Here is a 24328-nt window from a genome sequence, read left to right as displayed (position 1 = left end):
GGAAGTTGACTTCGGTTGCCCAATACCCAAAGTTTTGAAAACTTAGTAGGGAATCAAATTGATACTTGCCCCCAAATCACATAGAGCCTTCGCAAAGTCCGCACTCCTAATAATGCAAGGAAGGGTGAAAGCATCGGGATCTTCAAGCTTCGGGGCCATTGAATGCACTATTGCACTAACTTGGTGGGTAATCTTTATAGTTTCAAAATCCATGGATCGCTTCTTTGTCACTAAGTCCTTCATGAATTTAGCATAGCCCGAAATTTGTTCAAGAGCCTCCACCAAAGGCACATTAATGGATAAAATCTTCATCATGTCAATACACTTTTTAAACCGATTCTCATTTTTCTGCTTTGTGAGCCTTTGAGGATAAGGTGGAGGTGGCTTTGGCAAAGGAGCCTTGGCATTAGGCACAACCGGCTCCGGTATGTCTATTATGTGTTCCCTAGATGGGTTCACATCATTTTGAGTTTCCACCTCGGCATCTTGAATATCAATCCTTGCTTCTTCATTTGCATTCTCACCAATCACATTTTCAACCACCAACGGAACTTCATCTTCTTGCAACTCAACTTCATCACTCAAAATTTGCTTTTGTTTGGAGACATTCACATCACCGCCTTGTCCACTCCTTGTAGTTACCGCCATAACATGATTGTTCCTAACGTTCGGGTTTACTACCATATCACTTGGTATAGCCCCCTTAGGATGAGTATTCAAGGACTGTAAGATTTGGCCTAATTGCACCTCCAAATTTCTAATTGAAGTATTGTGGGAAGACAACTGAGCATCAGAATCCGCATTCTTCTTCATCATCTATTCGAACATCATTTCAATTCTCCCCATATCAGGGTTAGAAGAACTAGGACCTTGGGATGGAAATGGGGGCGGATTATTCGGTTATTGGTACACTGGGGGCCTTGAAAGCCTTGCCAGCGGTTTCCTTGATTGCCATTGTTCCACCCACCTTTATTGTTGTTACCACCCCAGTTTTTGATACCATTCCAATTACCCTGATTGTTCTAATTATTATTCTGATTGCCCCAATTGGAATTTTGGTTGTTCCCCCAATTACCATTGCCTTGTTGTTGTTGACTACCCCAATTGCCTTAGGGTCTCCATTGTTGTTGGTTGGAAGAATTGCCCATTTGGCCTTGATAATTTTTCACGTATTGCACCTCTTCATTCTGCCCATCATAGCCATCATCTTGGAATCCACCACAATTATTGTCAAATTGATCTGAATTCCCTTGGTTTTGTTGACCTCTTTGTCTTCTTTTGTTGACTAGCATGTTGACACCCTCCATAGCATTCACTTGGCAATAATTTTGAACTTGTTGCAAATGTGCCTTTGTTAGTTGGTTCATTGTAGTTGTCAACTCAGCTATAGCCTGCCCATGATCATGTAGCTCCTTGTGCAAATAAGTGACTGTGGGGTCACCCTGGGGCACATTGGCTCTACTTTGCCAAGCAGAAGAAGTGTCAGCCATCTCATCAAGAATGTCACAAGGCTCATCAAAAGTCAGCTTCATGAAGTTGCCCCCAGCAAGTTGGTTCACTATTCATTGGATTGTTGTGTTAATGCCCCGATAGAAAGTATGTTGGATTATCGCCTCAGTCATACCATTGTTGGGGCATTCCTTTACCATTATTCTATAGTGCTCCCAAATCTCATACAATGGTTCAGTGGGCTCCTGTTTGAAAGCCAAGATCTCATCTCTCAATGCTGCCATATGCCCCGGTGAGAAATATTTTGCAATGAACATGTCCGCCAACTCATCCCAAGTAGTGATGGAATGGTTGGGAAGTCGCTCAAGCCAATCCAATGTCTTCCCTCTAAGTGAAAATGGGAAGAGTCTCAACCAAAGTGCATCCTCGGACACATTAGTTTGCTTGCTCCCCCCAACAGGTATCCACGAAACCCTTAAGATGTTTGTAAGTATTCTGATTGGCAGCGCCCGTGAAATACCCGCGCTGCTCCAGCAATGTCAGCATAACATTGGTAATTTATAAATTGTCCGCCCAGATCCTGGGTGGGACAATTGCACTTGCATAGCCTTGGTTGGGAAGAACTCGAAGAGCCACTCTTGGAGGTGGCGGGGGAGGGTCTGGAATATTATCATTGGCCTGGCGGCCTCTCCTTTGTCCTTGAGGCAAAATAGGGACCTCATTATCAACATTGTCATCTACCTCCTCCCCCGGTGGAAGATCTCCAAGAGGTGCATTGTTTAAGTTTGGTGTCATTTTGTACCTGAATTGTAATACACACAAATTAGTAACACAGAAGGAAAGAAGAACAATACACAAAACTATTTAGATAGATAGCCAAAATTGTTAGCTCCCCAACAACGGTGCCAAAAAGTGATCGAGGCCAACCCTGTACTACTACAAAGTAGCAAGAGAGGTCGAAACAGCTTTTACCCGAGAAGGTCGGGATCGATTTCTACAAGGAGTTAGAGATTGGAGTTGAGTTTCTATCTAAATTAGAGTTGCGTAATTGTTCCTAATTGCACTTCTAAACATTGTTTGTTTTGATTTTACTTCTAATTTTATAATACTAAGATGCTAAAATAGGCTAAGTAAAGCTAAGATTAAACTATTGAAGGTTGTTCAAATAGGTAAAAGGCACTAGGGAAGTGACTATCTCCTAGGTGGATAATTGACGGATTCTCGAGTCTAAGGTTAGATTGTCATATTTGGGGAGTAGGATATAACTATTGTACGATTCTAATCAGTCTATACCTCTCGGTAGTTTGAGTGATTTTACCTGAATTGACTTTCTCAAGACCAATTGGGTATGCTAATTTGTGCAAGCAATTGAGGTTCAAGTCGGGTATTATTATCTCTAGGTTTAACCCTTTAATTGGGGCTATCAATCTCTTGAATACGCCCCAATTCCTAGTTGGACCAATTTCATAGACTTAGGCTCTCTTTCTCAAGAAGAGCCAAAGTCAACTAGGCATAAACTAGTATTTGCAACTACTAATTCAACTTTAAAATCCTAAATTAGTCCAAATATCAAACACCCACAGACAATGAAGCATTATAACACAAGACCCAATTACCCACACTAGGGTTGAGCCACATTCCTAGCTAATGGGTTTAGCTACTCATGATTATAGAAGAAAACAAAGAAATAGATGAAGAAAAGCCCATAATAATTAATTACTAGATAAAACTTAAAGTTTCAATGATGAAATTAAGTTAAAATTACTCAAAATGGAAAAGAAGAAATGTTCACAAGTGCAGCTCTGTCTCAAAATACAACTGATGACCTAAAAATGGGAAAAGAAACTATTTATACTAGACTGAAAATTTTGGACAAAAATACCTTTACGGGGCTAGTGCACAAAATTGAGTGCGGACGCACTAAGGCTCTTGGCTAAATAATCTGCTATCTAAAGTAGCCTACCGAGGACCGCACAAAATGCTCTGCGGCCGCAGTGGCTTCTATTGCAGTCCACATAAAATGGACCACGGATCGTAATGGCCAGGTTCCTCCAAAATAGCACCTCTCTGAACTTGAGCTTTGCGGACCGCACAAAGTCGAGTGTGGCCGCAATGAATTCAATGTCGTCCGCACAAAATACTCTACGGTTGCACTGCCTGGCTGTCTCAATTGCATGTTCTCTGAACTTCATCTTTGCGGACCGCACAGAATGGTGTGCGGCCGCACTGATCCTGATAGACTGAGCTTGGCCTTGTTCTTGGTTCTTGTGCATGTTTCACTCCTTTTTGAGCTGGTTTTTGACAAATTATCACTTTGTTGACCAAACCCTGCAATCAAGTACAACATGTGAGCCTTTGGGACTATTTTATACACATTTCTAATCAAAACTTAAGCAAGAAGGAGTGTAAATTGCATCATAATCCCTAGTTATTAGTAGCCTGGAAAATTTTTACTTCTATATCCTTTCTAAGCATTTAAGATTTCCAGTAATTTTGTTTTAAGATTTACTTGATTCAAAAATAAATGTTCGATTCATCAAGCCAAACTTTGTCTGAACGATTTTCTTAGTTTTAATCAAATGCATTTGTTCTTTATCATTATTCATTACTATTTCTATATTTTTTCCTTCTACAGTATTATTATTACTTTTCCTGATGAACCAATGACTGTGACATATAATGAGGCAACGCAACATGATAATAGTGATTCAGATAAAGAAGATGAGATACCAGAAGAAATTGTCAGAGAGGTTGAAAATTTTGAGAATAAGCCTACGTCCAATCTAGACGAGACCGAGGCATTAAATTTGGGAACGTGGAGACCGTCAAGGAGACCCGCATCAGCATCCACTTGTCACCGATAGAGAAGGAAGAGTACATTCAGTTCCTAAAAGAGTATGAGGACATTTGCGCATGGTCATATGATGACATGACCGGCTTGAGCACATCTATAATGGCTCACAAGTTGCCTACTACTCCCATGTGCCTGCTAGTCAAGCAGAAACTCCGAAAATTCAAACCAGACATGAGCCTGAAAATTAAGGAGGAAGTTACCAAGCAGATCAAAGCCAAAGTTCTTACGGTGGTTGAGTACCCAACCTGGTTAGCTAATATTGTGCCAGTTCCGAAGAAGGATGGGAAGGTACGAGTATATGTTGACTATCGGGATTTAAACAGAGAAAGTCCCAAGGATGACTTCCCACTTCCAAATATACACATCCTGATCACTAATTGCACCAAGCATGAACTCCAATCCTTTGTAGATTGCTTAGCAGGTTATCACCGGATTTGGATGGATGAAGAAGATGCAGAGAAGACAGTTTTCATCACACCATGGGGTGTATACTATTACAAGATGATGCCATTCGGTCTGAAGAATGATGGGGCCACTTACATAAGAGTCATGACAACCATCTTTCATGATATGACACATAAGGAAATAGAGGTGTATGTGGATGATGTCATTATCAAATCCAAAAGAGTAGAAGATCGCATAACGGATCTGAGAAAGTTCTTTGGGAGGCTAAGGAGGTACAATTTAAAATTGAACCCCACAAAGTGTGCATTCGGGGTTCCCGCAGAATTATTGGGATCCATTGTCAGTCGTCGAGGGATTGAGCTGGATCCATCTAAAGGCAATGCTATTCAGGAGTTACCACTACCTAACAGCAAAAAGGATGTGATGAGCTTCCTAGGACGTCTCAACTATATCAGTCGCTTTATAGCACAGTCCATAGTCATATGTGAACCCATCGTCGAGATGTTGAGGAAAGATGCTGAAACAAGTTGGACCGAAGATTGTCAGAAAGCTTTTGACAAGATCAAGGATACTTGTCCACACCACCAGTTCTGGTCCCACCAGAACCTGGATGACCTTTGCTACTATATCTATCTATATTAGATGGAGCCTTCGGATGTGTTTTGGGACAACATGACGAGATAGGAAGAAAGGAGCAAGTCATATATTACTTGAGTAAGAAGTTCACACCTTATGAAGCACGGTTTTCTCTACTTGAACGCACTTGCTGCGCTTTGACTTGGATAGCTCAGAAATTGAGGCATTAATTTCGTGCCTACACTACATACCCCATATCCAGGATGGAACCTCTGAAGTACATATTTCAGAAGCCCATGCCTATTGGGAAGTTGGCTAAATGGCATATACTATTAAATGAGTTCGATATCGTCTTTGTAACTCAAAAAATGATCAAGGGACAAGCATTGGCTGACCATCTTGCTGAAAATTCGGTGGGAGGAGCATACGAGCCTTTGAAAACATATTTTCCTGATGAAAAAGTGTCATTCATAGGAGAGGACATTACCGAAGCATATGACGATTGGAGGATGTCCTTTGATGGAGCTGCAAATTTCAAAGGAGTAGGCATTGGAGTAGTTTTGGTATCAGAAACGAGTTAGCATATCTGGTATCTGCTAAACTCAAATTTCCCTACACCAACAATATGGCAGAGTATGAAGCCTGCATACTAGGACTCAACATGGCAGCCGACATGAACATTCAGGAGTTGCTGGTGATCGGTGATTCTAACTTGCTTGTGCATCAGGTAAGAGAGAACGGGCCACCAAGAATTCCAAGATATTGCCATATATGCACCATGTGCAGTAATTGAGAAGGAGCTTCATGAAGATAAAATTCTAACATGTGCCCAGAATTCAAAATGAGTTTGCCGATTCATTGGCCACCATGTCATCTATGATACAACATCCAGATAAGAATTATATTGATCCCATTTCGGTGAGGATCTATAATCAGCGGGCATATTGTGTTCATATTGAAGAAGAAATAGATGGAAAACCTTGGTTCCATGACATCAAGGAATACTTATTAAAAAGGAGAATACCCGGAGCATGAAAATCACACTCAAAAATGCACACTCCGGAGATTGTCAAATCACTTCTTCCACAACAGAGGGAACTTGTACAGAAGAACTCCTTATTTGGGTTTACTAAGGTGTGTCGATGCAAAGGAAGCTTCTAAGCTACTTGAGGATGTGCATGCTAGGACCTATGGCCCACACATGAATAGTTTCATCTTGGCTAAGAAGATAAGGGCAGGTTACTTTTGGATAACCATGGAGATAGATTGCATTCAATATGTTCGCAAATGCTCTCAATGTCAAGTGTATGCCGACATGATAAAAGTGCTGCCGAATGAGCTCAATGCAACAAGCTCACCTTGGCTATTCGCCGCATGGGGGATGGATGTCATCAGTCTGATTGAGCCCACTTCTTCAAACGGGCACATATCTGGTAGCCACTGATTACTTCACAAAATGGGTAGAGGTTGCATGTTACAGAAGTGTAACCAAGAAAGTCATCGCAGATTTTGTCAAAGATGGAATTGTTTCCCGGTTTGGTGTTCCTGAATCCATTATTACTGATAATGCCGTCAATCTCAACAATGATCTGATGAAAGCTATGTGTGAAACTTTCTAAAGCAGAAGAATTCCACAACCTACAAACCTCAGATGAATGGAGTCGTAGAAGCCTCCAACAAAAACATCAAGAAGATACTAAGGAAAATGGTAGAGAACCACAAACAATGGCATGAGAAGTTACCTTTTGCTTTATTGGGATACCGCACCATAGTTCTCACCTCAACTGGGGCAACTCCCTACATGCTAGTTTATGGTACCGAGGCTGTCATCCCAGCCAAGGTGGAGATTCCTTTTTTAAGAATCATACATGAAGCTGAACTCAGTGTCGCAGAGTGGATAAGAAGTTGCTATGAACAATTAGCCCTTATCAACGGAAAGAGGATGAACGCAGTATGTCATGGCCAACTTTACCATAACAGAATGTCTAGAGCTTTCAACAAAAGGGTCAAACCAAGATAGTTTACACTAGGGCATCTGGTATTGAAGAGAATCTTCCCATATCAAGATGAAGCCAAAGGAAAATTCTCTCCCAACTGGCAAGGTCCATACATGGTTCACAGGGTACTAATAGGAGGAACACTCATACTTGCAGAAATGGACGGAGAAGTCTGGCCAAAACCAATCAATTCAGACGAAGTCAAGAGATACTATGCCTAGACTATTTTACATTTCTCTTCTTATGTAATTGAATTACGCTTGACCTGATTCCCGTTTAAGAAGGGATACGTAGGCAGCCTTATGGGTTCGGTCATATCATGATAAAATTTCCATTTTCCCCAAACTCAGAAACTGGGGCAGAATTTTAAGGAGGATCGTCAAAATTCCGGAGCAAGTCCATCCAACGCTATCGCATGCCAGAATATGAGCAATAAGTTAAGAAACTGGGCAGAATTTTGAGAAGGAATTCTCAAAATTCTGAAGAAGAATCAACAAGGCATATTATCCGTAAACAGTCAAAAGATCATTCCCCAAACTGGGGCAGAATTTTAAGGGGGCCCTCAAAATTCCAATATAAGAAAGCTGCAATGCCTTGAGATGTGTGACAGGCACTAGTTCATCTAAATGTATCAATATATTTCTAAAATAACTCTATTTTTTTTATCAAATTGCATATTTTCAAAAAAATTCTATTTCCATAGCGGTTAGGTGTTACCGAGGGGGAACTCGAAAGAACTTTCGGAATGGAGCAAAACGAAGGCCGGCAGATGAAGCACGAACCAACCTCCCCCTCACATAACTTACAATTTTTCTTTGAACGCATGTACATTTAACGTAGCAATAACGTCCGCAAATATATATACATAACAAGATCATTATCAATCAGGCCATCAAACATTGAATACATCTCCAGCTAAGACATATGCTACTTTTACTTACTACTTGCTTTCTGCATGAGGCTAATCCCTGCCTCCCTATTTGTATGAGGCTAATCCCTACCTCCATATCTGCATGAGGCTAATCCTTGCCTCCCTATTTGCATAAGGCTAATCATTGCCTCCATACTTGCATGAGAATAGTCCCTGCCTCCCTATTTGCATGAGGCTAATCCTTGCCTCCACATCTGCATGAGGCTAATCCCTGCCTCCGCATTTGCATGGGACTAAGCACTATCCCTATTTGCACAAATATTGCTCTATTTATAGCACTATTTATTTGCGTTTCGATTGGGCTAAGCACTGCCCTCCATTTCACAAGACTAAGTCATGTCTTGTTGACATCATATTATTGCATGTCATGGGTTGGAATATCGCCAATCTATCCAAAGGCATCATAGTCTAAAAGACATCATCCTCATATCCGGAAGACACCATGCCATGGCCTGGGGATCCCTCAAATTTGCATATCATTATTCAAAGGCGTCATAGTTTGGAGGCACCATCTTCATGGCCCGAGAACATCATTTCCTGGCGTGCGAATCTCTTATCAAACAATTCGTGGCTCAGGACATAATGGTCTGAGGACGTCATCCCTAACCATCCGAAAAAAACTTTCATAGTAAAACGGGAACCTGCATCATGTTTAAATTTATACACAGTATACGCTTGTATTGCTTCTATTTGCATGTAACCCAACGAGCAACGGCTATCCTAGTAGGAGGATCCTGCTCCAGTTCTCTCAGCCATATCAAACCTAACCATTCCCCTAAACCGTTCATTCACCCAGCCCTAGATGTTGCGTCCTTTATTATGATGCCTTCACCGGTATACTCCGCCGATGGATCCGGAACTACATATAGCCTGATTCCTATGAAACCAGGGATATGTAGGCAGCTCAGAATCCAGGGTGCGACCTAATCTCTCGAACTATTTTGCTCGGTCAAAATTGGCCATCATTTCTTTGCCCGAAAACTCTTTCATCCTTCCCGGGTAAAGAGGGGCAGCTGTTGATATCCAATTTTTTCAAAATATTTTTAAAATTGCATATATACCTTCAAAATCATGCATTAATAGTAATTGGTATTTCTCTATAATTTTCCTGTATTTATTAATTTATCCAGCATTTTATTCAAAATAAATAATTACAAAATGGTATTATAAATGATTTCAAAAGCATCTTTGGATTTAATTTATTATTTATCGTCCTATTTAAACCAAATTATTTCATAATTAGCCAAATTGTAATATTTTGCCTATCTTTGCAATGACTTTATAATTATAGCTCAATCATATGATTTTATACTTTTTTGATCGAAAATTAATCATTTGTGTTTTTAAATACTAAGTAGTCATTTTAAACTATGTTCTATGCATGAAATTAATTTTGTATAATTACTAGCTATTTTTGTAAATTGTTTTATTTAATTTAATTGGGTATTTAACAAATAGCCAATTTCATTTCAATTTTAATCTAATTAAATCAGCCCCAAAACCTATAAAAACCACCCCAAATCACCTAATTACACTAGCCCAAAGACCCAGGCCCAAACCTAAATCCCACCCAACCCAGTTCCACCCAAATCCTAGCCGTTGATCATTTTTTATCAACGATCCAGATTAATTCCTTCCTTAATAAACCTAAAAGACTACCCCTCCTCCAAACCCTCATTTCTCTCATTCTCTTATCACTCTCCGCCATCTCACCCTTTCATACTCTCTCAAGCTCTCTGCTAAACCATGGCTCCTACTCACCGGTAGTTGGCTCGCCGGTACCAATGGTGGTTCCACCACCACCCCTAGCCTTCATGGCTCCCCCCCATGCAGAATTATTGCTACCTTAAGGCCCTCGAGGGACCAGTGGCTATTCAACTCACACCTATGGTCTGTGCTCACCGTTCTCAGGCCACTTTGGCCCGTCCAAGTAAGATCTTTCTATCTTCCGGCTAGATCTATGGCTTCTAAGCCGGAATCTCTCCATCTGTGGGTTATCTCTCTCTGAAACCCTAACTCATCTCTTGACTCTTCAAATCTACCACAGATCTGAGTATATTTTGAGTGATCTTTATTGTTTTCTTGATAATCTTTCTGATTTTTCAAAAACGTCTCTTCATCTTCAAAACTAGGGTTTCTTAACCCCTTTTTAAAATAACTTCTCCTCTAATTTTCAGTATTATTCTATGATTTCTACTATGTTTAAATGGTTTATTTAAGTTTTCCTTTTATCCGATTCATTATGTTAGAAACCTTAATTTCTTAGTTCTATTCCTGGGTTTCTGAGTTTGTTTTTGATAATATGTTCAACCAATCTATATGTTTCTCATGAACACTCTGTGATTCTGAGGTCCTTACCCTATATTATCTTGTTAGGTTTTTTGACTTCGACCATTCATGCCTATTATGTGTTTATTCCCAGAAAATTTGTGGTTATTTCCTCTCATCAGTACCATTCTTTACTTTGAACTTCGAATTTATGTGATTCTTTTACCCTATTCTTACTTGTGTTATGTTTACTTCGTTCAGTTGTGATACTTTCCTTTGGACAGTGTTACCTTCTAATGGAATCCCCGATTCCCTGTGATTGGTATATTTTATTCCCTATTGATTTCAATCTCTAAATATTTTCTTGACTTATTTTGTGGTTGATTATGCTGTCAAATTGATTCTTAGACATTTTCCTTAATTAGAATTTGTCGAACCTAGCCTCTATTCCCTGCTCTATACTATGCTTATTTCCTTATGTGTCATGTTCAGTCTCACATTGGTTCTTTCCTTATTTGTTATTTGTCTTCACCGTTTGAAGTTAACTTCTTTAATTAAGGAAGTACTTATACTGATTTTATACTAATTGATACCTAGTTCCATAATTACTACTTGAATTTGATTCTTACCTTATTATTCTACCTAATTTCAAACTATATATATGCTCTCATTAACAATCAAGACACACAAACACATTCGTTAAAACTCTCTTATACTCAAAGTTGTCTACTCTCTTTCTTTGGTTACTTACTACTATTCTAAGTTAGTCGGATGCAAGCCAAGACTGACTATTATGCTCTCCTGCTCCCTCACTTTTATGTTTATTGGTATGTCCTGATTTAAATTCAAGTTTCAAAAGCAATATGCTTCTTCTACTGCTTCAATTTGTCATGTTTCTCATATGTTTTTGTCTATGGTTTTATTGTTCAACCTGCAACTAACATGTCTACTTTACTGTCTTCTTTACTGCATGCTTCTGAATATGTCTAACCCCTTAGGATTAGAATTCTCATGAACCCCTTTAGTATACCCCAATGTGACTCTTCCTTACTTATGTTTCTCTAATTTTTGGCATGAACCTTCCAGTGCAAAGTAGTTGGCTACCCTAAGTTTGTTTGATTCTATATTAATTCTGAAGTTCATGATGTACCTTAACCCCTTGAACCCCTTTTAGGACTTCTCTGATTCTGTACTTATGTGCATCTTTGCCTACTATGTGCTCTATACTTGCCTTAAATCCCCCATTACTCCTGAGTGAATGTTTGTACCTATTTGATTCTATGTCTTGGAGTGCTGATGAACATCTTCTGGTTCTGTGTTTGGTTTGTTGTTTGTTGATCACCTCACCCTTTTCAAAACTATCTTAGTGAGCAAATCCCTGTGTTTTTTTACAAAACTATTTCAAACAAGTTTCTTTTAACATTGTTTTCTTATTAAACCCCTTTAAAAACTATGCCAAGCACTCTCACTCTACTCTTAGACATTTAAGTTTTGCCCCTCTAGTGTATGACTTCTTATGATTCATATGAGATCCCTCTGAACTCTGATACATTAGAGATGGCCCTTACACACTACACTTACTCAACTATAATTATGAAATTTGGGTGTGAGCACTACCCAGGATCCCTTGAGGTCCTTAGATAACTTTGACACACTCAGGTTATGTAAAAGGCTGTAAGGCAATTTGACATTAGAAATTCTGGAAATTAGGGCCTATTTGTGGGCTCCCTATAGTGTAACTTCTTATTTTTCTTATCTACTTATGTAATTCAGTCGATATTGGCCAGTAATAATTTGTTGTAAACAGATATTGGGTTGGCTAGTGAAAAAGGGAGGGTAGCCATATATGTTATCTATATCAATGGGTAGAAAACATGCTTTAGGTTTATATTCTCCTGTATGTGCATTAGCATTCATGTTTAGGACCAATACATGCAAAACATATCATGCATTAGATACTATGCTCCTAAGTTTCATGTGTACTATTTTCAGCATCTCATTTTGACATCCCTATTATCACTTAGAAATCCTGTTTCTAGGATAAATGACAACATTAAAATAAATTGTTACTTATGCATATTTTGAAATTATGCGGTGACCTGCTGTGCATTTAGAAATCCTATTTTAGGAATTCTGCATATAAATCATTATGCATTTATACGTGCATATTAGATATCATGCTTTAGGTTCTCATTCATACTCACGCAGCTATGCCTAGTTAAACTACTAATGCATGAAAATGAGTATTAACAGTCTCATCCTGCTTTAAACAAACTGGTAATAATCCCTGTATTTTGTAACACTTAGAACAACATGCTCTTAGGCAAAAACAACTTCTGAACTTCTAATGGTTCTGGTAAACGCTTAGGCAAGCCTTAGGTATTCAACTCTTATAAAACTGGAAATTGCCTCTTTGTGGTTACTGCCTAATAATTAACAGGCTTGAAATCATTAGACAAACTGATTAGGGCCCCTGCTTTTGAGTTATAAAATAAATATGCATGGATCTTGTGTTCTGATACTCACCTAGACATCATGCCTTAGGATCCTATCTAATAAAATGCTTCTTGTTTGTGTTTGAGTCGTGTTGTTTACATATTTTATCTGTGGAGGTAAAACTGAGCCTCTTAGTTGCTCTTTCAGGCTTTTATTTGCTAAGATTCTTATGTATTCTTGCTTGTCGCCTTAGTATTTTCTCCTTTAAACCTTAGGGGTCTATCTAGAACTGCCTATAGGTAGAGGTCTTAATTTTTTCCAGGACCATTAAGAAGGTACGGGTAACAGCACACATAGGGATCATTAAAAACACTCGCTTTAATAACCACTAAGGGTGGCGAATGGGTTGATATGGATATGATGACTATGCGCTAATGTCACGTGTAGCCCCTCATTGAGGAGTGTTTACCGGGCATTGCATGGGGTGATCCTGTAAGCTAACCAACCTAGGACCTCTCCTTCCTAAATTCCCTTTGCCTAAAACTCTGCTTTTCTATATAACTTGTTCAAAACCTTTGTCTTATTATTTGAGCTATACAATGTCCAACACGCTTTATTTGCAATTATTTGGTTAAACTACTTATTTGTTAAAGGACTAATTCATAAGCACTAGTTCGGCCGGGACCCACAGTTGTGGACCGAGAGGGGTGCCTAATACCTTCCCCTCAAGGTTATTTCGAGCCCTTACCCTAAATCTCTGGTAATGCAAACCAATCCAAGAGTTAATCGCTCTAGGTGTCCTAACTCACCATAATCTATTAGGTGGCGACTCTTTGAAATACCCAATTCCCAAAAAGTAATGAGTTATTACCCCCATAAAATGTCGAAACCCAGACCTTTCTTCCCCGTTAAAAAGGGGGAGGGAAAAAAGGGGCGTGACACCTGGTAGTCAAAGCTGAAAGCAATGACTCAAGTGAGGAGGACAGTGACATGGCTTACTTAACCAAAAGGTTTCAGAAGATGGTCAGAAGAAATGGAGGAATACTAAAAAGGGCAACTCCAGCAGACCAAAAATTATGACCTATGTCATAAATGTGTAAAGCCAGGGCATTTCATCAAAGATTGCCCTCTCATGAAGCAAGATACTTCAAATACAACTCTGATAAAGCAGCAAAGAGGAACCCAGTTCCTAACAAACACTTCAAAAGGAAGAGATCCGCTGACAATGTGGTGAAACAAGATCTTGCAGCATGGGGAGATTCCTCCAGTAAGTCTGAAGAAGAAACTGATACAGGTGACAGTTCCATGATGGCAGTTGAAAGTGAAGGAAATGAATATGATTCTATATTTGCTTTGATGGCTCAATCAGATGATGATGAAGAAGATGACAATGATGAGGTAAACTTTAGGGATGTTTAGAGAAATCTAAAATCTTACTCCCCTAAGAAACTCATGTCATTAGCAAATGAATTAATTGATGCCTATCATAGTCTTGTAGATGATAAAGATGCCTTGACCATAAAACTAGGTGAAGCTGAACAAACTAAATATGATTTGGTAGTGTGTGTAGTTGATCTGAAGAAAGCATAAGTAATCTTGAGAATAAAAAAGTGGTTCTAACTGAAAATATTGCTAGTGTAGAACAGGAAAGAGATGATTTGGTGGTTGTAGTTGTTGACTTAAAGGAAACCATTGAGAATTTCAGTAAAGAAAAAGACGCCTTAGTAGAGAAAGTGAATGCTATTGAGTAGGAGAGAAATGACCTTTTAGTAGTGATTAAGGACTTAAAGGAAACAATAGAGGAACTTGGAGCTGAGTGTAGGCCTGCAAACTCTGAAAAACAGAAAGAGATAGCTAGTGAGGAACACATTAAGCTTGAAAAAGAGTTAACTGCAGTGAGAACTAGTTTGTGTGTTAAACTTGAGAAAAATAGGCAGCTCCAAGCAGAACTAGAAAGAGTAAAGAATGATCTTGAGAAGCCCCTTAAATGGACCTGGTCCTTAGAAGCTATTACTGTCATGTATGTTAATAATGGTGGTAACAAGCAGGCAATAGGGTTTCAAAAGGAGAAAACTCCTTATAACCATCATAGCAAATATGTTATTGTACCCGATAATTGGATGTGTACCCACTGTGGGAACAATGGGAATTTCAAGGAAAATTGACAAGCCAGGGTTCAATCTCTGCAGAAAAACAAAGTTTTTGCTAAGAGAGTAACTGCTGAAAAGGGACCAGGTTCCACTCATAAAAAACGCATGTTACCTGCATGGACTAAAAAAGCACTTATTCATTCTCTTGCTTATTATAAGGGACCCAAACTTGCTTGGGTTCCTAAATCTAACCCATTATCTCCTTGTGCATAGAACAACGAAAAGAAGCAGTCAATAATGGTTCATGGATATTGGTTGCTCAAAGCACATGACTAGAAATACTATAGACTTTCTTTCACTAAAAGCCCTGCAATTAGGGAGTGTATCCTTTTGGAAAGGGGGAAAGGGGTACATTCTTGGTGTTGAAAAAGTTGGAAAGTCACTCACTCACTCAATTGAGAATGTGTACTATGTTAATAGTTTAAGTATAGTCTCTTGAGTGTCTCTCAGATTTGTGATAAAGGAAACAAGGTGGAGTTCTTCTCCAAGATATGCAAAGTTACAAATCTGGTAACTGGTGAAGTGGTACTTGTGGCCAAAAGATACAAGAACATTTATGCTGCTGATTTTGAGTCTCTACAAAATGGTGATCTAAGTTGCTTGAAAGTTGTTGATGATGCTGAACTTTGGCACAGAAGACTAGGGAACGCAAGCGTTTTCTCTTCTGAATAAACTAATTCAGAAGGACTTGGTTCGTGGTATGCTCATGTCAAAGTTTAAAGAACACAAAGTTTGTGATACTTGTGCTAGAGGAAAGCATGTAAAGTCCTCATTCAAGTCAAAGAAAGATGTCAGCACCTCAAAACCACTTGATCTCATTCATATGGATCTGTGTGGACCTATGAGAGTGCAAAGCAGGGGAGGAAAAAGATACATCTTTGTGATAGTGGATGACTACTCCAGATTCACTTGGACTCTATTTCTTAGAACAAAAAATGAAACCTTTGAAGTATTCATAGCCTTTGTAAAGAAAATCTAAGTGAAGATAGAATTGAGAGTAGCATGTATTAGATTAGATCATGGAACAGAGTTTGACAATGCCAAGTTTGATGAATTCTATACCGAGAATGGCATTACTCACAACTTCTCAGCCTCAAGAACTCCCCAGCAAAATGGAATTATGGAAAGGAAGAATAGAACTCTTAAGGAAATGGCAAGAACAATGCTAATCGACAGTGGGATTGCAAAGAACTTCTGGGCTGAAGCTGTCAACACTGCCTACTACTTGGTAAACAAGTGCATGATGAGATCTCTCCTGAACAAAACCCCCTATGAGTTGCTGAATGGAAGGAAGCCTAAGTTGACTCACCTAAGAATATTTGGGTGAAAATGTTATGTTCTCAACAATAGAAAGGATCGGCTTGGAAAATTTGACGCCAAGAGTGATGAAGGAATCTTTTTGGGGTATTCTTCTCAAAGCAAAGCTTACAAAATATACAACAAGTGGACTCAGCATGTTGAGGAAAGTGTTCACGTAATCTTTGACGAGTCCTATCCCTCATATGATAAAATCAACAAGGATGATCAAGATGGGAAGCCCTTATTAGTTCCAGGTAAAGTCATTGACATGAGAAACGAAAAGGCAGACATGGTGAGTCAAGTAAAGGAGCCAAGTGGAGACAATGCAGCTTCTTTCTCAAAGGAACCAGGTACTATAATTACAACCACTGAAGCTGAAGAAAGAGTGGTTGATGCAGTGCAAAGTACTCCACAAATAGCTGAGAGAAGAATACAAAGGAACCAGATAGATCTACCCAGCTCCTCTACAAATAAGGTTCAAGTGCCCAACTGAAAACACAAAAGCTCCCATCCTCTTGACAACATAATTACCCCTCTATATTCATGTGTGAAAACTGACCAAAGCCAGAAATTCACTTGCTTTCTCAGCCTTTCTTTCCCAAATAGAACCCAAAAATATCAAGGAAGCCTTAAAAGATGCAGATTGGATCACATCCATGCAAGATGAGTTGCAACAGTTCGAAAGGATCAATGTATGGCACCTAGTACCTCGACCCTCAGATCAAACCATCATAGTAACTAGGTGGGTATTCAGGAATAAGCTGACGAACATGGAAACACTACAAGGAACAAGGCTAGGCTAGTAGTTCAAGATTACAATCAGGAGGAAGGAATCGATTATGATGAGACGTTTGCTCCAGTTGCTCGCATAGAAGATATTCGAATCCTAATTGATTTTGCATCACATATGGAATTCACTATGTTCCAAATAGATGTTAAAAGTGTATTTCTAAATGGATTGCTTAAGGAAGAAGTCTATGTAAAGCAACCTCCATGGTTTGATTGTCATGAACACCCTGAATATGTGTTTAAATTGGATAAGACATTGTATGGGTTAAAGTAGGCTCCTCGAGCTTGGTATTAAATGCTCTCAAAGTTCCTCTTATAAAATGGTTTTACAAGAGGGAAAATTGAAAACACCTTGTTCCGGAAGAAACGGGGGAGGAACCTGCTCATTGTTTAGGTATATGTTAATGATAATATTTTTGGGGTAACGACCAATTCACTATGTGAAGAATTTGCAAAACTCATGGGAAGTGAGTTTGAAATGAGTATGATGGGTGAGTTGAATTTCTTCTTGGGTCTTCAAGTGAAACAGTCCACAAAAGGTACATTCATTTGCCAGCAGAAATACATCAAGGAGATCTTGAAGAGGTTCGATATGGAAGCTTAAAAAATGATAGACACTCCCATTGCCACTACTACTCGATTGAACATGGATTAGTTTGGATCTCCTGTAAATCAAACCATGTACAGAGGCATTATTGGGTCTCTTATCTACCTTACTGCCATCAGAACTAATATTGTCTTTAGTGTGGGGCTATGTGCAAGGTTTTAGTAAAATCCTAAGGAACCTCATCTGAAGGCTGCCAAAAGAAATTTGAGATATCTTAAGGGAACACAGGACCTGGTCCTGTACTATCCCTTAGGTGAAAAATTTAATCATATTAGGTATGCTGATGCTGACTATGCTGGTTATCTTGTGGATAGGAAAAGTATTTCTAGAATGGCTCACTTTCTAGGATCATGTCTCATCTCATGGGGCACAAGGAAGCAAAACTCAGTGGCTCTTTCAACAGCTGAAGCAGAATATGTAGCTGCAGCTTCTTGCTGTGCTCAGCTCCTATGGATCAAATAGCAATTGGAAGATTTTGGATGTGTACACTGACTGTGTGCCTCTTCTATGTGATAACACCAGTGCACTCAACATGGCCAAGAATCCAGTTCAACATAAAAAAATCAAGCACAATGATGTGAGACATCATTTTCTGAGGGACAATGTGGAGAAAGGACTTATCTATATGAAGTTCTACAGTACAGAAGACCAAAGTGAAGATATCTTCACCAAAGCATTGAGCAGAGAATATTTTGAAAGAAATAGGCTGGAGCTGGGGCTAATAAAGCCAAATTGCGAACCTGATTCCCATCAATTGGCTATGAAAGTCACACTCAGGTAACATTAGCTAAAGTGTTTTCTGACCAAGTCTAGCTCACTTCTATACCGTTGTAGGTAGATACACATGATGATTATAGAAGTTGTAGATGCACTGCATGGGTGGTAAAAGAGGATTGAAAATTTTCAAAGACAGGTCATGAACCTGGTTCTTGTACCATAGGTTAGTAGTCTTGTGTTTTTTTTCATACATATCTTTAAAAGGTGCAAAAATTAAGTGCCATGTCATAAACCTTTTCAGAATCTCCTGTCATGTCTTTTCATTTCAAATCATTTCCATCTCCCTTTGAAATGTTGCAACTTCCCACACACTAACGTCATTTCAGAACCGGTTTCTCTCTTTCCCTCATAATTATCTCCTCCCATTAAAACCATCTCATCTTCTTAAACAATCACACTCCTCTCTTTAGTTCTTCTCAAAAAACTCTCAACTTTATCCTTGCCATGACTAAAAATCACCTGATAATCTCCTTTGTAGTTGAGAACCCCCCAGAGAAAATCATTGATCCTTTCATCCTTGATGAACCCTCTTTCACCATTCCAGTCTCAACAACTAAAAACTCCATCAAACCAGATTCCCATACACTCTCTAGTTCCCATGTGACTCTCCCAGACCTCTCTCTTACTTCAAATGATGAGAACTTAGTAACCCCAAAATTTGATAATCCTTAATCACTATCGATTGAGATTCTCATCGACCAAACCAAGGGTGGAGAACAGGGTAAAGTTCCGTAGATTGTAGAAGTCTCAGAGGTTAGTGTTGATCAATCTCCAACTGTTCTTTCTCTTGAGTTGGTGGTAACCATCGAGTATCTAAAGAAAGAGGTCATTGCAAACATACTAGTCATATCTGCAAATGGAATATGGCATGAAGTAATCTCTTGTGTGGCTGAGTCTCAAAGGAATGAGACACATGGGTTAGTGGAAGAATGAGCTATGGTTCTCTTTGAAAACTCTGCACCAGCAGAAACTACTGGGACTTCTTGTAAAGGACCTGACCCCTCTCTATAGGAAACAGATCAAGGGTCCTCTTCCCAGGTCAGTTCTGCTCCTGCTCCCTCTCCACACTTTACTGTTGAGCCCTTGGAAATTCTTGTTCTTGAGATGAGGTCTAGTGATGAGGAAGATCAAGATAACATTGCTATGGATGCTTTTATTATCAAGAGAAGGGAAGTAATCACTCAGCTGTCTTCTACTAAGAGACCTTTTAATAGGTTGCAAGCAAAAGAGGCTTATGACTCTATTCTACAAAAGAGCAAAAGGAGCAGTAAAAAGAAAAAGAATAGGCTAGTGAAAATGGAGAAGTGGTATGTGATAAGGCTATTCCTATCATGGAAGTTGATGAGGAAGCAACAGAGGAACCTAGTTCCTTGGTTAAAAGGTCCCAGAAAGAAGAAGAAATCTTCTTCAGAGGAAGGTGTTGCTACACCAAGTTCAAGATCAGTGAAAAGTGTTGGAAAGCTGAAAGAAGTAGTGAGTGACCAATCCTCATCTGACGAGGATGTGTTGGACAAGTCAAGTGGAAAAGGGAAATCGAGTGTGAAGTCTGGAAAAAAGAAAATGGAAATTGTGAGGGAACCTGATTCTGCAAAGAGAATGAAGTGTGGGAATTTGTCCGCTAAAGAACGACTGAGGTGTCAAAAGGTCTTGTGGGGTCGCACTTTTGATCCATCAATTTCTGATATGGACGGGATGAGACAAGTAATTGAGATGGTCGAGTTTCAACAGTGGGGACAACTGTTCACAATGGATACCCCCAAGGTCTATGAGGATGAGGTCCAAAGCTTCTATGCCTACCTTTTTCCTGTTGACACTGACCATATTTGTTCTTTAGTAAATAGGGTGGATATTGTGTTTGATATTGCTCTGATTGGGGAAATTCTTAAAGTCCCTGCTGATGGTAATACTTATGTGAAGGATGTGTGTGGGTCAAACTTTAGAAATGCCATTGTGAAGGAAGGCGCAAACCAAAAGGGGGAACAGGTTCACAAGAAAGCCTTGCTTCCAGTTTATCAGTTATTGTTTTAGCTGGTGAACAAGGTTTTTCTATCCCGTATTGAGAGGAGGTCCATTACTTCCAAGTCTGACTTGTATCTGATAGAGGCACTGGATGGATTTACAACTCTAAACCTGCCTTCCATCATGATTGAGCATATGCAGAAGGTGGCGACTTTCAAGGATGGAAACTATGATATTCCATATGTGTTTCTTCTTACACACATTTTTAAGTTCTTCAAAGTGCCTTTGGGACAGTGCAAAGTAGGGACCAAGAAGCAGACCTTCTCTCAAACAACTTTGGAGGAATGTGAGTGTATCGAAAAAAATGGAGGAGTAGGCAGCACTTCGACAATCTCTCAAAACCTTGCAACTAAGGAGATTCGAAAGTTGAAGGCAAGGAACGACATACTGGAAGGTCGGCAGGTTCGAGGGGGTCCAGTGTCAAATGAAGAGATAGCTCATTTAACCGAAGAAAATGTTGATCTTAGGGCACAAGTGGAGAACCTGAAGGGGAAACTCCTCACTGAGCAAATGTCGGCAAATGCACAAATAGATCTTGTTCTCAACACCTTTGTTGCAGACTCCGAGCCCTCTCCTCCTAATGTCCCTTAGGCAACTCTTCAGTGACCATTTTCTGGATTTTATGTTCTTTTTTTGATTATTTGGAAGTTATTTTTTTTTGGTTTCTTTTGTGATGTTGATGGGATGTACTTGTACTGCTCCCGCTGAAACAGTCCAATATTTGCCTTTGCTATAGCATATGTTTTATAAAAACTATCCTCTTTTGTTGTTTAATGCTTATGTTTCTCTGTTTCTCTTTTCTATCATGTTGTGTACACGTATGTGGCATGAATTAGCTTGGCTAGACTTCTTTATGCTGATTTCTTTCTTGTGTATTTTTAATGATGCCAAAAGGGGGAAGTACAATTGAAACAGGGAACATGGATCTGATTAAGGGGGAAGCATAGAAATAGAGGAGACTTGTGAAGTTCATGTTGCTTTATCTAGTTAATTTTGCTCTAAATATGGGCTATCAATTTCTAAGTTTGTCATCATCAAAAAAGGGAAAAATGATGCGTTTACAATGCCTTAGCTTTATGTTTTGATGATCTAACAAACTTACTATCAAAGAACCAGATAAGGAACCTGACACACTTGGTACACATCGCAAATCAACGGACTCAAGCTAATGTGAACTGCTACAACTTTAGAAGATAGAGAACCAATACAGGGACCTGATACCCTTGTGATGCCCTGACAGCAATACAAAGTCAACTGTGTGCAGCTGGAAACTGATTGTCTGCACTGTACACAGAAATAGTGCAGCACAGTTTTGCAGTCACTTGTCCTTTGACTAACCAAGTGATTACATCATTCAAGTGATGTCATACAAGTTGTATTAACAAGAGTATTACAACAAAACATCACTTGAACACTTGAGAATTCATCCCAAGCATTCAAGTCATCTGATATTCAAGCATTCAAGCCGTCTGATATTAGAGTATTACAACAAAACATCACTTGAACACTTGAGAATTCATCCCAAGCATTCAAGCCGTCTGATATTCAAGCATTCAATTCTCAAGTGCATCATGAACAAAGTTTAACAATACCACGGACCAGTTCCTAAATCTAGTATCTTGTTGTCCTTAGTTGAGTTGTAACTTTGTAATTGTTCTTCGTTTTAAGTCCTACCTTACTTATCTAGAAGCGTTTCTTAGGAACCTCTTGTATAACCATAACCCTTAGTGTTTGTGTCATGACTAGAGTTACTCATGAGTTGAAGTCTTTGTAATAGGTGTATTGCATAGTGGCTTGTAATAGGTGTATTGTAAGTTACTAAGGGATTAAGAGTTTAATTCCTAGATTGCATAAGTTGTAATCTAAAGTTGCTCATAGTGAAGTTGAAATCCTACAAGTGTAGGCCATGGTTTTTATATCCCCTTGAGTAGGGGTTTTTCCACGTAAAACTCCATGTCTTACTTACTTACTGTTTCATTAGTATGCTTCGAGGAAACTCATAAGAGGACATGGTCTCTCTATAGTTTGGTGGACTCATACAAACTATCAGACCAAATAGTAAGTTTGGATCCTTTCAACTAAATGGTAAGAAGAGTAAACAAAGACTTTTTTGGGTCACAAAAGGATTTTATTTAAATAAAACACATACTAAGAGTCATTACAACATGAGACTAGTTATCTAAGCAACATTGTACCTATGACGTCTCTTTCAAAAGGAAAACAAAGACGTTATTGTTGAGTTATGTGAAGTTTTACATATTTATTTTGTATTGTTCAGGTAAAATAAAATTTTGTTCTTGGTCTCAAATATATAGTTTGTTGGAAATCATGGGTAAAAGAAACAAGGAGAGTTAAGAAATCTACATCCTAATACTTGCTCTCTAAAGATGTAAACCTTCAAAATTTCAATAAAGTTGGAATTCATATTCAATAGAATCATGGTTAATCCTATTGTTATATTAGATTGAAATTAAGTTAACTCAGTTGTTTTTATATCATCAGCTTGTTATGTAAAGGGTTAAAGTTAGATTTATGTTTGCTAGCATGTCATACTCTCTCTTTCTCACTATGATGACCCGATAGGTCATCTTATGAATTAAAAACCAAAATTTATATTTTGAGGCCTTAAAACCGTCATTTTATTCCTTCTCGATTTGTGTGAACAGGCCGGGCATATTTTTGGAAAGCTTTTATATTGAAAGTTGACAAAAATAAGAATATTTTATTAAAAACTTCATTTGAGTTGAGTTCGGCCAACATTTTTGGTAAACGGACCCGAATTCATATTTTGACAGTCTTTGTGGGTTCGTATCAAAATATGGGACCTGGGCGTATGCCTTGAATCGGAATAGGAGGTCCCTAGCTTGAGTTATGATTTTTTGTAAAAAATTGACAGCCTGGAATTTAATGGTTTTAAGAAAATTCATAATATTTGATTTTGTTTGTATCGGGTCTGTATTTTGGTTTTGGAGCCCATTACATGTTCAATATAATATTTAAGACTTATCTGTAAAAATTGATGAAAAACAAAATTGGATTGACGTGATTCGGACGTCCGGTGAGAAAATATAAATTTCAAAGTATTCTTGAGAAAGTCATTTAATTTGGTACTAAATTCGTGATTCTAGGTGTTATTTTGGTGATTTAATCGCACGAGCAAGTTCGTATGATGTTTTAAGACCTGTGTACATGTTTGGTTTGGAGCCCCGAGGGCTCGGGTGAGTTTCAGATAGGCTACGAAGTGATTTGAACTTGGAAAATTTTGCTGGTGTAACTAAACAGGTTACAAGCCTCTGATCTCGCATTTGTGAGATTAGGCATCGCAATTGCAACCTCTGAGGGGTTCGCATTTGCGAGCTAATTCTCGCATTTGCGAGGAGAAGCTGGGCACTGTACGCAATTGCGAACTTTCCTTCACATTTGCGAAGGGAGTCTGGGAATGGCAGTGATTGCAATTGCGATCAATTGATCGTAATTGCGGAAGGTCAGGCTCGCATTTGAGAAACTTTCTTCGCATTTACGATGAAAGCAGGAATGGGGAGACCTTCGCAATTGCGGTAGGCTCTTCGCATTTGCGAACCCCAGGTCACAAATGCGACACCTGCAACTGATCAAAATGACTTTTGGACGGGATTTTTCATACATTCTTCAAATTTTTAAAACCTAAAACACAAGAGGCGATTTTACAAAGACTTCTTCTTCTCCAAATCCTAGGTAAGTGATTCTTAACTAGTTTCTTTCAATCTTTCACTTTATTTTACAAGATTTCAA

This window comes from Nicotiana tabacum, chromosome 7 (genome assembly GCF_000715075.1).
Source record: "Nicotiana tabacum cultivar K326 chromosome 7, ASM71507v2, whole genome shotgun sequence".
Taxonomy (NCBI): domain Eukaryota; kingdom Viridiplantae; phylum Streptophyta; class Magnoliopsida; order Solanales; family Solanaceae; genus Nicotiana; species Nicotiana tabacum.
This window is presented reverse-complemented; position numbering follows the sequence as displayed.